The 15,377-nt window shown below is 42.3% G+C and overlaps 1 protein-coding gene across 3 annotated transcripts in view; it reads left to right on the forward strand.

The window, feature by feature from the left end:
* Positions 1–15,377, forward strand: part of CHN2 (chimerin 2) — a 502,107-nt gene that overhangs the window by 445,815 nt on the left and 40,915 nt on the right. The window lies entirely within an intron of this gene.

Raw genomic sequence — 15,377 nt, forward strand, 5'->3', positions numbered from 1 at the left:
ATCCTCTTCCTTTGAATTTTCTCATCACTGCTGTCAAATATTGAATGTCAGTTTGACACCACTAACAAACTAACAATTAAAAAATCAAATGAAATCTTAAAACTAAAATTTAATGAAATTCTACTAGCATATGGCCACTTTTAGTTTTTAACAGACTTGGTGCCAGGAATTGCCAGTGGCTCCCGCTGCAATCTCTGAGCCTATCAGAAGAAAAACAAATTGAAAGCTTCCCATCCCTCCGAGCTCGCGCACTGAAGCGAACGCATACGCAAGTCCTGTAAATTATGTTCAAACCACAAATGTGCGGTATTGCCACGAGCGAGAGCAATAATTCTAGCACTAGACCTTCTCTGTAACTCTAAGCTGGTAACCATTAGACATTTTTAAAACATCGCCTATGGAGATTTTTAAGTACCAGAGTTTGTCGCCATTCCACGAGCGTGCGCAATTTTAAAGCATGATGTGTTAGGTATCAATTTACTCTGCGTAACATTATCTTTCACATTATAGAAAATTATTGGACTAACTTCACTGATTTCTTATTTTTGAATTAAAAAAATGTATTTTTTCCCAAAAAATTGCGTTTGTAAGACCGTTTCACAAATACAGTGTAACATAAAGTTTTGCAATGATATCCATTTTATTCTCTATGGTCTCTGCTAAAAAATATATATATTTTTTGGGGAGGTTCTAAGTAATTTTCTAGTAAAAAAATACAGATTTTAACTTGTAAACAACAAGTGTCAGAACTAGGCCTGGTCCTTAATGCAGAGTGCATTAAGATAAAAAGCCTTCATCCTTTAAAATTATTTTGGCTATGTTCACAACTAGGCTTTGCTATCTTTACAGGCTTTTTTTCAGGCGTTTTACAGGTGTTTTTGCAGCGTTATTTCTGGTGTTTTTGTGCAGGCGTTTTGAGTTGAATGGACAATGAAAAAAAATAAAAATGCCTGTAATCTGCCAAAAAAAGAAGCTCATGTACTTTTTTGAGAAACGGGCGTTTTGCTTAAAGCGACAGAATGCTCAGATGTGAACAGGCCCATTGAAATGAAAGTGATTTGTCTTGTTGGGCGTTTTTTAGAGCTGAGTGCAGAAAATCACCCAAAAACGCCTAGATGTGGACAAAGCCTTAGACCTGGTTCACATTTATCAGTTTTTTTTTTTTTTGCTCTTTGCAGAAATGCCCTACAGTTAATTTAACATTGTTTCCTATGGGATACATTCACATCTATGCTTTTTTTAGCCATTGCGTTTTTTGAAAGGGTCAGGGACTTTAAATACAAAACGGTGCTTTTTTTGGCTAAATAGACTTAATGGAGAAGCTGCAGAAAAGCATGTAGTGTGTAAATTTTACTGAAATTTTACCACGATTTGCATTTTTTAATCTGCCCAACAAACAATTGGCCAAAAAAATTTAAAACACGCAAATCATGGCAAAATTGCAGTATAATCGTGCGTGTAAAAAGCACTGCAGAAACTATTAAAGGCAAACTGCATAGGTGTGAACCGAGCCTAAAGAAGGCTGTATACAGTGAGCTTTGATAACAAATACAATGTAAGGCTCGATTCACACCTATGCATGTTGCTTTTGAGCATTTCTGTAGTGCTTTTTGCTGTGCTTTCCATGGTTTTTACTGCGATTCGCATTTTTTATGGAGTTTTTTTTTTTTGGAAAATGTGTTGTTGGGCCAAATTAAAACCACAAATCGTGGCAAAATCACGGTAAATACACAATACTTGCGTTATGGATGCAGGTCCATTGAAGTCTATTACATGCAAAACCCAGCATTTTTGCAGGAAAAAAAAGTCCCTGACCCTTTCCAAAAACATAGAGGCACAAAAATGCATTGATGTCAACGTGTTCCATAGGAACCCATGTTAAAAAATGAAATGCATTTCTGCAGAAAGCAAAAAGCATGACAAAATGCATTAGTGTGAATCCAGCCTTAAATAGATTATGGATTTACCTACACTTTTAAGGGCTTATGCACAAGGGCATAGGATTTTATGCAGAATTTTGCAGAACGAAAGCCGACAGAAAGATCCTGCATTAAAAATGGTCCATAGTGCATCTGAACCCAAATGGACATGCACAGTAAGGGCTAGTTCACCCTATATGCATTCCAGGGCTTTTTTTTCTGCATCCAAAACGCATTGTAAGTAGTTTTTTTTATAGATTTTTTTTTAGATTTTTCTATGGCATAGTTCACACCAGTGCTTGCAGTTACAGTGCGTTACAGTTCCAGGAAACAAAGTAGAACATGTTGCATTTTTCCTGCACAGAACTGTACTGGAATGGGGTAAAATGCATAAAAAATGCACCGCAACGCACATGCACATAACAAAAAAGGCATAAAAACTGCCCCGGACCCCAGTAAAGGGAAAAAAACTGAAAATAAAGCATCTGGAACGCATCTGGAAACACATCAAAAACGCACTGGAATGCATCAAAAACATGCATGCAGATACTCATCCGGAGTGGATCTGGAGGACATATTTGTGGTGTAAACTAGCCCTAAGGCCTTATGCACATGAGCATGAAAATGCACCTTTCAGGGGCATCTGGTGTTTTTGTTTATTTATGCGTAAGCGTACAGTAACGTGCGTAAACACATGTAGTATAAACATGCATAAACAAGTGTAAATGCATTCTAGTGGCTAGAATAACTTAATATTCTAGCTAATAGAATGAATTTAGAGACCTGTAAATGCCATGTGCAAATAAAAGCGCATAAATATGCTTAATTATGTGCCAAAATGAACATTTTATTTGCCAGCTCCTGGCAGCAAGATCAAGAAAGATTTTAATACCCCCGTGTGCATGAGGTCTAATGCTGTATAGAGTTGAAATATAACAAAGTAATTCATTCAGAATCACTAAAGACTGAGGTAATTCTGTACCACCACCAGGACTGGGCTACTGTGATAGCGGGAAATTTCCTGGTAGACTGCTTGCCCTGGGGCTGCTGTCGGCTAGGAGTTTTGGGAATTATTTTTTCTTTGCTGTGAACACTGGGTGAACCATTTTCCCAGCCTTTTTGTGGCCGCCCAGCAGGGCTGTTCCTGGAGCCAGTGACCGCCCAGCTGGTCTGTCCCTGGAGCCTGTGGCCGCCCAACTGGTCTTTCCCTGGAGCCTGTGGCCGCCCAGGTGGTCTGTCCCTGGAGCCTGTGGCCGCCCAGCTGTTCTGTCCCTGGAGTCTGTGGCCGCCCAGCTGGGCTGTCCCTGGAGCCCACGCTGCTCTCCCAGCCTTTTTGCGGCCGCCCAGCTGGTCTGTCCCTGGAGCCTGTGGCCGTCCAGCTGGTCTTTCCCTGGAGCCTGTGGCCACCCAGCTGGTCTGTCCCTGGAGCCTGTGGCCGCCCAGCTGGTCTTTCCCTGGAGCCTGTGGCCGCCCAGCTGGTCTGTCCCTGGAGCCTGTGGCCGCCCAGCTGGTCTGTCCCTGGAGTCTGTGGCCGCCCAGCTGGGCTGTCCCTGGAGCCTGTGGCTGCCCAGCTGGGCTGTCCCTGAACCAGTGGCCACCCGGCTGGGCTGTTCCTGGAGCCCACACTGCTCTCCCAGCCTTTTTGCGGCCGCCCAGCAGGGCTGTCCTTGGAGCTTGTGGCTGCCCAGCTGGGCTGTTCCTGGAGCCAGCGGCTGCCCACTCAGCCTCTTCGCGGCTGCCCATTCAGTTCACAGCATGGCTGGGGGGTGGAGAGTAGCAGTCAGCTAGAGGAGACCCTATCTCCTAATTTTGACATAGGGGTTACTGCTGTGAGACACCACGGAGGTGGAGACACAGTGAAGCCGGAGACACAGTGAAGCCGGAGACACAGTGAGTAACACTGCCTGTGAATAAAGTTGCCATTAAAAGTACCCACTACAGCTCTCAGATCAGCAGATGACATTGATCAGGAGAACCTAAGTTAGCTAATCCGACTCCCCCCCAGCACTGCCGCTGACCCCCCCAGCACTGCCGCTGACCCCCCCAGCACTGCCATGGATCCCACCCCCCCCCCACCAATACTGCCACTGACCCCTCCCCCAGCACTGCCACTGATTTCTCCCCCTCCAGCACTGTCACTGATCCCACCAGCACTGCCACTCACCCTATCCCCCCCCCACCAGCACTGCCACTCACCCTATCCCCCCCACCAGCACTGCCACTCATCCTATTCCCCCCCCCCCCCACCAGCAATGCCACTCACCCTATCCCCCCCACCAGCACTGCCACTCACCCTATCCCCCCCACCAGCACTGCCACTCATCCTATCCTCCCCACCAGCACTGCCACTCACCCTATCCCCCCAACAAGTACTGCCCCACTCACCCTATCCCCCCACCAGCACTGCCACCCACCCTATCCCCCCCACCAGCACTGCCACTTATCATATCACCCCCCCCCCCCCCCAACAAGGAGTAAGAGAAGGGATAAAAAGAGAGAATACATAGGAAGAGAAAGGAAAAGAAGGGAAGGAACAAAGAAAAAAGGAGAGAAAGAATAGGAGAAAGAACAAGAAAGACGGATAGAGAGAGAGAGAGAGAGAGATGGAAAAAAAATAAAATCAATTAGGATAGAGAGAGCTAAAAGGTAAAGAAAGGAGAATGAGAAAGAGTGGTAAATCTTAAAATTTACCATAAGGGGTTTTAGTACTGCACAAGTGGAAGGGACTCAGAGCGGTAAATGTCCGCGGGTTAGGGGCGCAAATTACTTGCCTTGCCTTGGGTGCTGACAACCCACGCTACGCCAATGGGGCTGATATGAAATGATTTCCAAGGCTGGTTTTTATTCCTAATCCGGCTCTTACCACCACTGCCTACACTTTTATGTTTATAATCTGGCCCTGAATGAGTCATTCACTCAGCAGCTGCGACAGCCAAAGCGCAGAATGGCCTCGGCCTTCAGTCATTTTGCACTTGCACTGCCACTGTTTGCATGCTTGCCAAATAAATTACAAAACCAGACCACAGATGCAGATTATTGGTTTACACTGCTAAAAATTACAGGGAAATACTGACCAAAAGCAACTGTTTGTGTGAGCCCTATAGTCTACAGTACTTCTGTGTTCAGATCAGTATAAATCTGTATGCAGTACAGGATCTGAGGACAGCGTTTTATATGAGCCCTGAAAGTGGTATTAAACCCAAAATCAAAAATGTAATATATCGCAGCTTACCAATCATTAGATGTGGTGTCTGCATTTTCTTTTATTATCCTTTCTTTCCTCTGTTTTTAGCTGGTGATCTACCCAGTAACACACCTCCTGTATTAGAGTGCCCCCACTCTGGATGAAGGAGCACAGTGGTACCTTCGAACAGCAGTATTGTTAGTCTTGGGGGAAGGGAGTGTTAGATGTACTAGCGGTTTAAGACGTTTATGCAGGCCATACATGGGTTGAATTCCGAACAAATTTTCTTTCGAAAGTCAGAAATTTCTTGCGCTTTGTCATGCGATAATATCACCATTGATTTCTAAATTTGACCAACCAGGCCTATAATTTCACCTCATGTTGCTACAGAAAATAATTTTCGTGGCTGAATCTTCTTTTTTTTCAGGAATTTTCTTTTCTTGTGCTCATGAGCATTTCTTTTTTGTTATATTTCTTACACGATTCTCCCATCATTGATTAGAAATCGTTATTTTTCCCAAAATTTCCAACATCCCGATCACTCAAATTTGATAGCCACATGAAAATAGGCCGTTGCTATGGCCCACTAATGGTGGAAAATTCAAATGAAAATTCTTAGATAAGATTTCCAAAAGAATATTCTTTCAAAATTTGTCCCATGTATGGCCGGCCTAACAAATTGAAGCTGAATTCCTACTACCGTAACACTTTATGGGCTCATGCATACTGTGTCTCAAAGAAGCTGCTCATACTTGCTTATAGGATGGGTTCACACTGCCGCACGGAGCAGCTCACAGCAGGGGTCTAGTGCGTCCCATTCACCATTTCAGGTCTAATTTCAGACTGAATTTTTGGCTGACCACAAATACGGATCTGAAATGGGGACCAGAAGACGTACAGGACTTCTGTGCAATTCGCACCCTAGCCACTCCGGAGATATGTGAACCGGCTCCATAGAGAGCTGGTCACAATCTCCTGACATGCGAATTGGATGCGGAAAAACCTGCATCTAATTTGCAATAGTGTGAACCCAGCCCTAAACTTTTTTGCACTCTAATTTTTTTCTGCCTGGAAACTCCCCTGTAAAGCTGGATACACACTATACAATTTCCTTTTCGATTTTTTCCTTTAGATTTACCAAAACCGTATAATAGGAGGTCAAACCTAAACACTTTCAATTTGTATGCAATCAGGCAAGCACCTGCACTACATACTTGAAGGTAAATCTAAAGGAAATCTACCAACAAAAGTTGTATAGTGTGTATCCAGCTTTAGCCAATGTGTCCATGCCCACTTTGGCTTTTTCAGCAGTTTACAGGCATATGCTCTTACAGGCTGAAAAAAAAAAAACCTCCACCAAACTCACGTTTTTGAGAGGAACTATTAAGAAGAAAAGACATCTAAGTGTGAAAGCGCAAAAACGCACACACAAAAAAAAAAAGAAAAATGAGCTGAGGGGAGAGTTTGTGGAAAAAAATGCTTATGCTCAAATAAGCTCAATGAAAAATGCACAAAAGAGCACCAAATAGCTCAAGCTTCTTCAAGTTTTTAGGCCGAGAAGTAAGCACTCAAAAGCAGCTGTTTGTTTTTTTAGCTGCAGTGTGCATGAGCCCTATAAGTAGTTACAGCAAACAGTTTTCTTCATTGTAGGATAATTTTATTATTTATTTTATTTTATTTCAGGTACTTATATAGCGCTGTCAATTTACGCAGCGCTTTAAATAAACATTACACATTCACATCAGTCCCTGCCCTCAAGGAGCTTACAATCTAAGGTATAATGAATAATAAATAAATAAAACTGACTCTGTCAGTGGTAAGCGGTTTGTCTCAACCCTATAACTGCTACATCTGCAGAACAAGCTTGTTCTGTTGAAAAAACAATAGACTTACTGGCCAGATCACCAGGTAAAAATAAAAGAAAGAAAGGCTAAAAAAACAAATACAGCCATCACATCTAAGAATTTGTAAGCGGCAATATAATGTCTGCTTTAGGGTTTAATACCTGATTAATATATAAAAAAAATGTTTTGTTTGGTGGGGCTTAGCTATAACTAGTTTTTTTTTTTTTTTTAAAAGATCAATGAGTGAAAGAAAACAATCCATAGTTAGAGTATGCAACTAGTTTCATAAAACCAGGACAACCTCTTGAAAATGCAGTTTGATGAAACTTGGCACAGATTACTATCTGCTGTTTCTGTTTGCTCAGAGCGTGCACAAAAGTTTTAGGTATCTCTGTGTAGCTTTCCGATACTTCACATGTGCTAAGGTACAGTATGTCCTTCACATAATACTTCACGAAGAAAACATAGCAGATAAAGAGCTCCATTCAAAAGGTTTGAAGCAAAGGTAAATAGGGCACCTAGTAAAAGGGCACTTGGCTTCGCAGTCTTATTCTAGGCTTCCAGGTAGATATTAGTATTATGTGTTGGAAATGTTGCCTTCAAAGAGAAAACCAAGCCCTGCCAGCACTGCAAACAAAAAGTGAAGAAAAGTTTAATATTTATATTTATTTGATTTTAATGTTTTTATTGGTTTTTTTTTAGTTGATCTTTTCAATAGTTGAAATCCAGTCATTTTATTTTTACTCTGAGTTTGGTTATTCTTAGTTTGTTGCAAATTAAAAAAAATTTCATAATGTTTTGGAAAGGATTGCTTTTGGAAAGAAATGCTATAGCGCTCAGCCATCCTGAGAACTCAACAAAAGCAGCTTGGAATCTGGGAATAGGGATGGACGAAAATCGGCCAGGGCGGTTTGCGAACGCCAGCTGCAAATTTTCTCAAAAGTCCGCAAACCGCGAGTTCGCGGCGGGCCCCATTGACTTTAATTGGAGGCGAACTTTAAAAACCTTTAGGTCATATTTGCAGCAACAAAAGACGTACTAGTTGTGCACAAATAGTCCCAGCACATGGACAATGTCATAACAGAAGTATTGCAATTGAAAAAGTTGCCCTAAATTTTTTTTTTTTTTTTTTTTTACAGCAAAAAATATATATTTTTTTTCATAAATCAGCCAGAACTGACAAATACATTGTCTAATACATATAGGGTCCATTCACACATCTGTAAAATGGGTCCGCATCCATTCCACAATTTGGCGGAACCTTTACAGACCCATTGTTTTTCCTTTCCAGTCTGAAAAATTAGGCATTCACAGGATAAAGAAGTAAGTGTCGGCCATTCCAGCCCCCAAAAATTAGCCCACATGCGTTTACCTGACAGCTAAGAACGTAGTATTCTGTGGCTGAAGGTACATTAGGCATTCACATGATACAGAAGTAAGTGTCGGCCTTAAAAGGCCCCAAAAATTAGCCCACATGGGTTTAACTGACAGCAAAGAACTTTGTTTTTGATGGCTAGAGGTACAGTAGGCGTTCACAGGATACATAAGTAAGTGTCGGCCTGTATAGGCTCCAAAAATTAGCTCACATGGTTTGAACTAACAGCAAAGAACTTTTTTTTATGGCTAGAGGTACAGTAGGCGTTCGCAGGATACAAAAGTAAATGTCGGCCTGTATAGGCTCCAAAAATTAGCTCACATGGGTTGAACTGACAGCAAAGAACGTAGTATATGATGGCTAGAGGTACAGTAGGCATTCACAGTACACAGAACAGTAAGTGGCGACCTGTATAGGCTGCAAAAATTAGCTCACATGGGTTGAACTGACAGCAAATAACTTAGTATATGATGGCTAAAGGTACATTAGGCATTCACACAGTATACAGAAGTAAGTGTCGGCCTGTATAGGCTGCAAAAATTATCTCACATGGGTTGAACTGACAGCAAAGAACTTCCTTTTTGATGGCTACAGGTACAGTAGGCATTCACAGGATACATAAGTAAGTATCGGCCTGTATAGGCTCCAAAAATTAGCTCACATGGTTTGGAATGACAGCAAGGAACTTTGTTTTTAATGGCTAGAGGTACAGTAGGCATTCACAGTACACAGAACAGTAAGTGTCGGCCTGTATAGGCCCCAAAAATTAGCCATTCAATGGACATGAAATGCCTTTTATGCCGCTGTATTTAGCGAAGACAAGGACCAGGAATTGTTGTGGGTTGATGGCGGTCTGGCAGATATTTGTGGCCTGTGATGAGGAATTGAATGAAACATGGTCTACTGGTGGTCACATGTGTTGAATTCCTCAGAGATGCATGCCTCATTCATTTTTATAAATGTGAGGTAGTCTACACTGTCATGAGCTAGGTGAGTGCGCTTATCGGTCACAATCCCCCCTGCTGCGCTGAACGTCCTTTCGGACAGGACGCTGAACGGGGGCAAGCCAACAATTCCATTGCAAATTCTTAAGGCGGTTGTCCCTAGGTGAGTGTTGGGCTTACCGTGACTTATGCGTTGACTGCAAAGGCTGCAGATGGCAACACTGGTGTCAGCAACGGACACATTAAAAAAAGCCCACACTGCGGAGCCATGTGCCGGCGTCCTGGGAGCACCAGATGTGACTGTACATGGTTGATGGCTCACTCCTGATACATTTGCAGTCTGCTTTGTACCTCTTGTGCAATGCAAGTTCTGCCTGCCTCTTCTCCCTATCTGCCGGTCCGTCAGTCCGCCAGTTCTACAAATAATTGGCCAGTAACTGTTGTCACTGTGCGTAGCACTGTTTACACAGCAAGAGGCCAAATTTTTGCAGGACTAAAACACACTCTTAGAAAAATATACTATAAAATAACACCTCACTTCAATCTGTGGTATTGGGGGGCCACAGGTTTATCACACCATTTCTACAAATAATTGGCCAGTAACTGTGTGTAGCACTGTTTACACAGCAAGAGGCCACATTTTTGCAGGACTAAAATACAATCTTAGAAAATTATACTGTTAAATAACACCCCACTTCAATATGTGCTATTGGGGGGGGGGGGCATTGGTGTATCACACCAGTTCAAAAAATTGGCCAGTGAGTTTGGCGCTGTGTGTACCAGACATCACTCAGCAAACGAGGCAATATTGTTGCATGACACAAATACATTTGTAAAAGTTTACTCAGATAACACCCCACTTCAATATGTGGTATTGGGGGGCAATTGGTCTATCGCACCAGTTATAATACATTATAAGTGCTTTTGTCACTGTGTGCAGTGTTGCTGCAGAAACGCTCAGTCTCACCACCACACCTGTCACAATGCTGCACAGTGCACAATAATACTACAAATCCACTATAATATGCTTTCTACAAAGTATATTATACCATGGATTACCCCCCCCCCCTTTTTAGTGCACTGCACAGCAATACCAAAACATTTGCAGCACTTTAAATGACTTTTGTGGACATTAACATAGCGATTTGTGTCACTGCTGACGATCTCTAACTGCCCCTACAGCAACCACTGGATACCTCTCCCTATACTAAAGAGACTATAATAGACCCTATAACGACATTGGAGCACTTTAAATTACTTTTGTGGACATTAACAGAGCGATTTGTGTCACTGCAGATGACGATCTCTAACTGCCCCTACAGCACAGACTGAATAACCTGCCCCTATACTGAAGAGAGACTGGAACTATACCGATATACCAGCCCTGAAAAGGACTTTTGTGGACATTAACATAGCGATTTGTGTGACTGCAGCCGATCTCTAACTGCCCCTAAAGCACCGACTGGATACCTGTCCCTAACCTGAAAAGATACTGTAGTAGACCTATACCGAAATACCAGCCCTAAAAAGGACTTTTGTGGATCTTCACAGCGCTTTATGTGTCTAGTAAACTCTCCCTGATGAGCACAGCAGACCTCTCCCAACACTGGCAAAAAGCGGAATGTGAAATGGCTGCCAGGTCAGGTCTATTTATAGGGTAGGGGGACTGTCCATGTGCTGGAATGTTTCAATTGGCTGTCCCGTTCCACCTGACGGCTGTGCTATGGGTCAAAGTTCTGCCCAATGTAAACTAATATGGCCACCGCGAACGACACAGTGTGTTCGCAAATTTGGCGGGTAGCGAACAAGCAAATATCGCCGCGAACCGACCGCTGGGCGAACCGCAAGGCCATCTCTACCTGGGAACACAATGGACTGGGGCAAAAACTAAGGATTTCTAGGATTTCTAGGAGCCACATTGGTTTATCTAGAAGGCAGCTAGATAATAGAGTATGTGTGAAAATTTTTATCAACCAACTGGTAGATTATGTCCATTGTGTGGAGTTAAAGTCAAATTTGTTTGACAGGTGTGTACCCTTAAGCTTGCTTCTTGTACAGGGGTGCCAAACTCCATTTCATTGTGGCCGCATCAGCATTATGGTTGCCCTCAAAGGGCCGGTTGTTCTGTAAGACCATATAAATGTATCTATTCTTTAGTGTATCATTTATCATATTAAATAATTGTCTCTGAATTCCATTATTACTGGTTTGAGTTATAATTTAAGACTTAAGCTGTGAAGGGCAGGTGTAGACCGGCATGGAACCCATGCACAAGGGGTCAGACACTGCTTGTATCATCCACAAGAAACTTATTTGGAGACTGCTCAGACAGTGTACCATGTCAGAACCATGTTCTGTCTGAGCAGTCTCCAATAAAGTTTCTTGTGGATATTAGCGACCATCCTATTCAACTGGCATATAATTGTTAAATTCTTCTAGTTATAAGCAGATATCTAGAGCATCCTACCCCCCTTACATCAGATGTCAAGAACCCCCCACTATCAGAAGTCAAGTAACTCCCATCAGCAGATCTGAGGAAAGGCACAAAAGTTGTGGCCCCTGTCAGCAAATGTCAGAAAATTCTCAAGCTGCTTTCCATCTTATTATTGCTACTGCTTTGCCTGCATGCAAGCATACTGTACATTTTCCTTTTCAGTTATAAGTATATGTTTAAAGACAGAATATGGGAACTGCCATTGCTGACCTATGAATGAGGTTTCCTGCTTTGGGCTGTCGTCATTACCATTCAATGACAGGCCAAAAAACAAGGCAAGGCTCAGAATGAGATTCATCAATTGCCTCCGATTCATTTATATGATCTAAAACTGAAAAAAAAAAAAAAAACATAAAAAAGCCCATAAATGTAAAGGGTATGCAAACCCTGACAATAAACGTCTTTTCTTTGCTCCTTTTTGATCTGTTAAATATACCTTAGAAGGTGTGGTGCTATATCTGTTTAATAAGTGCAAAAATATCTGTTGCTCCTACAAGAAATCATGTCACTTTATAAATTCCTGTGCAATCTGACTCTGCTGCACCTTTACAGTTACATTTTTTCCAACTATATGCACTATATTGTCAAAAGTATTGGGATACCTGTCTTTACACACACATGAACCCTAATGGCATCCCAGTCTTAGTCCGTTAAGCCCCGTACACACGCACCGATTGTCGGCCGAACGATCGGCCGTCTTTTATCCAGTGTTGTTTGAAATGTGCTCTAGACTGCACACAAATTTTGTCGGCCAACAACAACCAACTGCAGAAGTGATGTCATGTTCTGGTCTACTTTTCGTGTGTTTTTTCTTCTCTGAGCATGCCCAGTCTTGCTCATCTGATGTTTGTCGGCCGAAATCTGTACTGACTGAGGAACAATTGGCCATTCTGTTGTTGGCCAACAAAAATTTTATAGCATGCAGACCAGATTTTGTTCGGCCGAAAAGTCGCAGTCGGTTGTCGGAAGCATCATACTAACAAGCCGACAATCGGCCGATCGGACGTTGGCCGAACATTAACGGCCGACAATCGGTACGTGTGTATGGGCCTTAAGGCTCAATATTGAGTTGGCCCACCCTTTGCAGCTATAACAGGTTCAACTCTTCTGGGAAGGCTGTCCACAAGATTTAGGAGTGTGTCTATGGGAATTCTTCCAGAAGCGCATTTGTGAGGTCAGGCACTGATGTTGAACAAGAAGGCCTGGCTCGCAGTCTCCACGCTCTAATTCACCCCAAAGGTGTTCTATCGGGTTGAGGTCAGGACATCCATGTCTTTATGGACCTTGCTTTGTGCACTGGTGCGCAGTCATGTTGGAACAGGAAGGGGCCATCCCCAAACTGTTCCCACAAAGTTGGGAGCATGAAATTGTCCAAAATGTCTTGGTATGCTGATGCCTTAAGAATTTTCTTTTACTGGAACTAAGGGTCCAAGGCCAACACCTAAAAAAAACCCACACCATAATGCCCCCTCCACCAAATGAATTGGACCAGTGCACAAAGCAAGATCCATAAAGACATGAATGAGCGAGTTTGCGGTGGAGGAACTTGACTGGCCAGCACAGAGTCCTGACCTAAACCCGACAGAACACCTTTGGTATGAATTAGAGTGGAGACTGCGAGCCAGGTATTCTCATCCAACATCAGTACCTGACCTCACTAATGTGCTTCTGGAAGAATGGTCAAACATATCCATAGACACACTCCTAAACCTTGTGGACAGCCTTCCCAGAAGAGTTGAAGCTGTTATAGCTGCAAAGGGTGGGTCAACTCAATATTGAATCCCAACGGACAAAGACAGGGATGCCATTAAAGTTCAGGTGCGTGTAAAGGCAGGCGTCCCAATACTTTTGACAATATAGTGTATGTGGCCTGCAAAACACCTCCCTTTTGGTTTGGAGAAGGAATAAGAGAGGGGGGTGTTTTATAGTTCTGTCCTAGGGTTGCTCCTCCATAGCTATAGTACAGTGAGGGAGCATCGTCACCCTAGGACAAGAAGTATATTACTAGTAGGCTCACCAAGTGAAAATAAACTAAAACTGAAAAAAGAAAACATATGCAGCCACCACATCAAAGAACTGGTTACCTGCAATAATTTCCATTTTTGTTTTTGGGTGTAGATAACGCTTTAAATTCTTCCTATATGCATACATTGGTAAATTGTATAGCAGTTTGTGAAGAACAGGGTCATATCATGTGTTTTTTCATCTTTTTCTTTTTAAATTGCAGAAAAAAGTATGTTTATTGAAGTTGCTACATACCAGCAGTGCCGTATTAATGTATGAAATACAGACTGTCATTAGCTGTCAGTGCTACACCAGACATAACAAATATACATTCTTCCAGACAAAGTATTTATACTTGGAGACATTCATGGGAATTTCCACTTGGAGTCAAACAGTTTTCGTTTCTATCTTTGGCTTCTATATAAAATCCTGGCCTGGTTTTACAATAATAGCACAGAAATTTCCCAACAGCTCCCATGTCAGGGCCAAGTTCAGAAAAGCCCCACATGTAAAGTGAAAAGGAACACAAATTATCTGCTGCAAAATCATTAACTATGATGTGTTGCCAGCTCAGATGAGCATCAAGCCATCGGGTCAGCCTTGTCTTGGCTATATCTTCAACCTACATGGTTTACTTATCATGAATCATACTGCTGTGTGGTCATAGAGTTCCCATGTACGGGGCTTCCTACATTTACAATTGTTTATAGCTTTTACTCTAATATGTGTCAACTGGGCCTCGGCAGAATCATCATGTGCATCATAATTTCCTGCATTTATATTAGTGTGATACTTATGTTGATAAAAAGAATGGAAATATCAAGAAAATAATAATGGTGGGGTCATTATCAGACTGCCAGACAACTAGCATTTGCAGAATGCGTTAGTAATGGTAATGGTAAATTTGGTAATGTCAGCCTCATGTTTTGTTTTAGAAAGGTTTTCTTTAATTTGAACCTGTATTTTCCCGTGCAGGGCAAGTAAAAGGTTTGCCTAATTGACAAAACTGGTTGGTGGCAATTAAAGTGGTTGTAAACCCTTAGACATGAAATATGAACAAAGCATATCCCTCTATAGCGTGTAGTTGTCTCAATTAAGGGCACTAAGGCTGGCCATACACTATACAATTTTCTTGTTCAACTTTCCTTTAGATTTACCAAAACCATGTAATATAGGTTCAAACCTAAACACTTTCAATTTGTATTCAATCAGGCATGCCCTTGCACTACATAGTTTAAGGTAAATCTAAAGGAAATTGAATAAGAAAATTGTATAGTGTATGGCCAGCCTAAGTGTCATTTCTGTCTGCTGCTCTGTTCCTCTACTATCTGCATGAATCACATCTGACAAGTTTTCCTGACACCAAGAAAAAAAGGTGACAGGGGAGGGATCTCCAGCTGATTAACAGCCTCAGCTCTGTTCCCGTGTGCTGTGTGGAGAGGGGTGTGTCCCTTACCTCCAATCAGCTCTCAGAGCTCTCCTCACTGAACTCTGCAAAGTGTAACTTCCGCTCTCCATCCCCTTTTTTTGGAACTCTCAGGAGAGTTTATAAATTCAGCACTGAAGGGGAGAGAGGGCTGCAGATATACAGGTACAACTTATGTAGGAGGATT

The sequence above is a fragment of the Pelophylax lessonae genome (genome assembly GCF_965119305.1).
Source record: "Pelophylax lessonae genome assembly, chromosome: 5".
NCBI classification, from domain to species: Eukaryota; Metazoa; Chordata; class Amphibia; order Anura; family Ranidae; genus Pelophylax; species Pelophylax lessonae.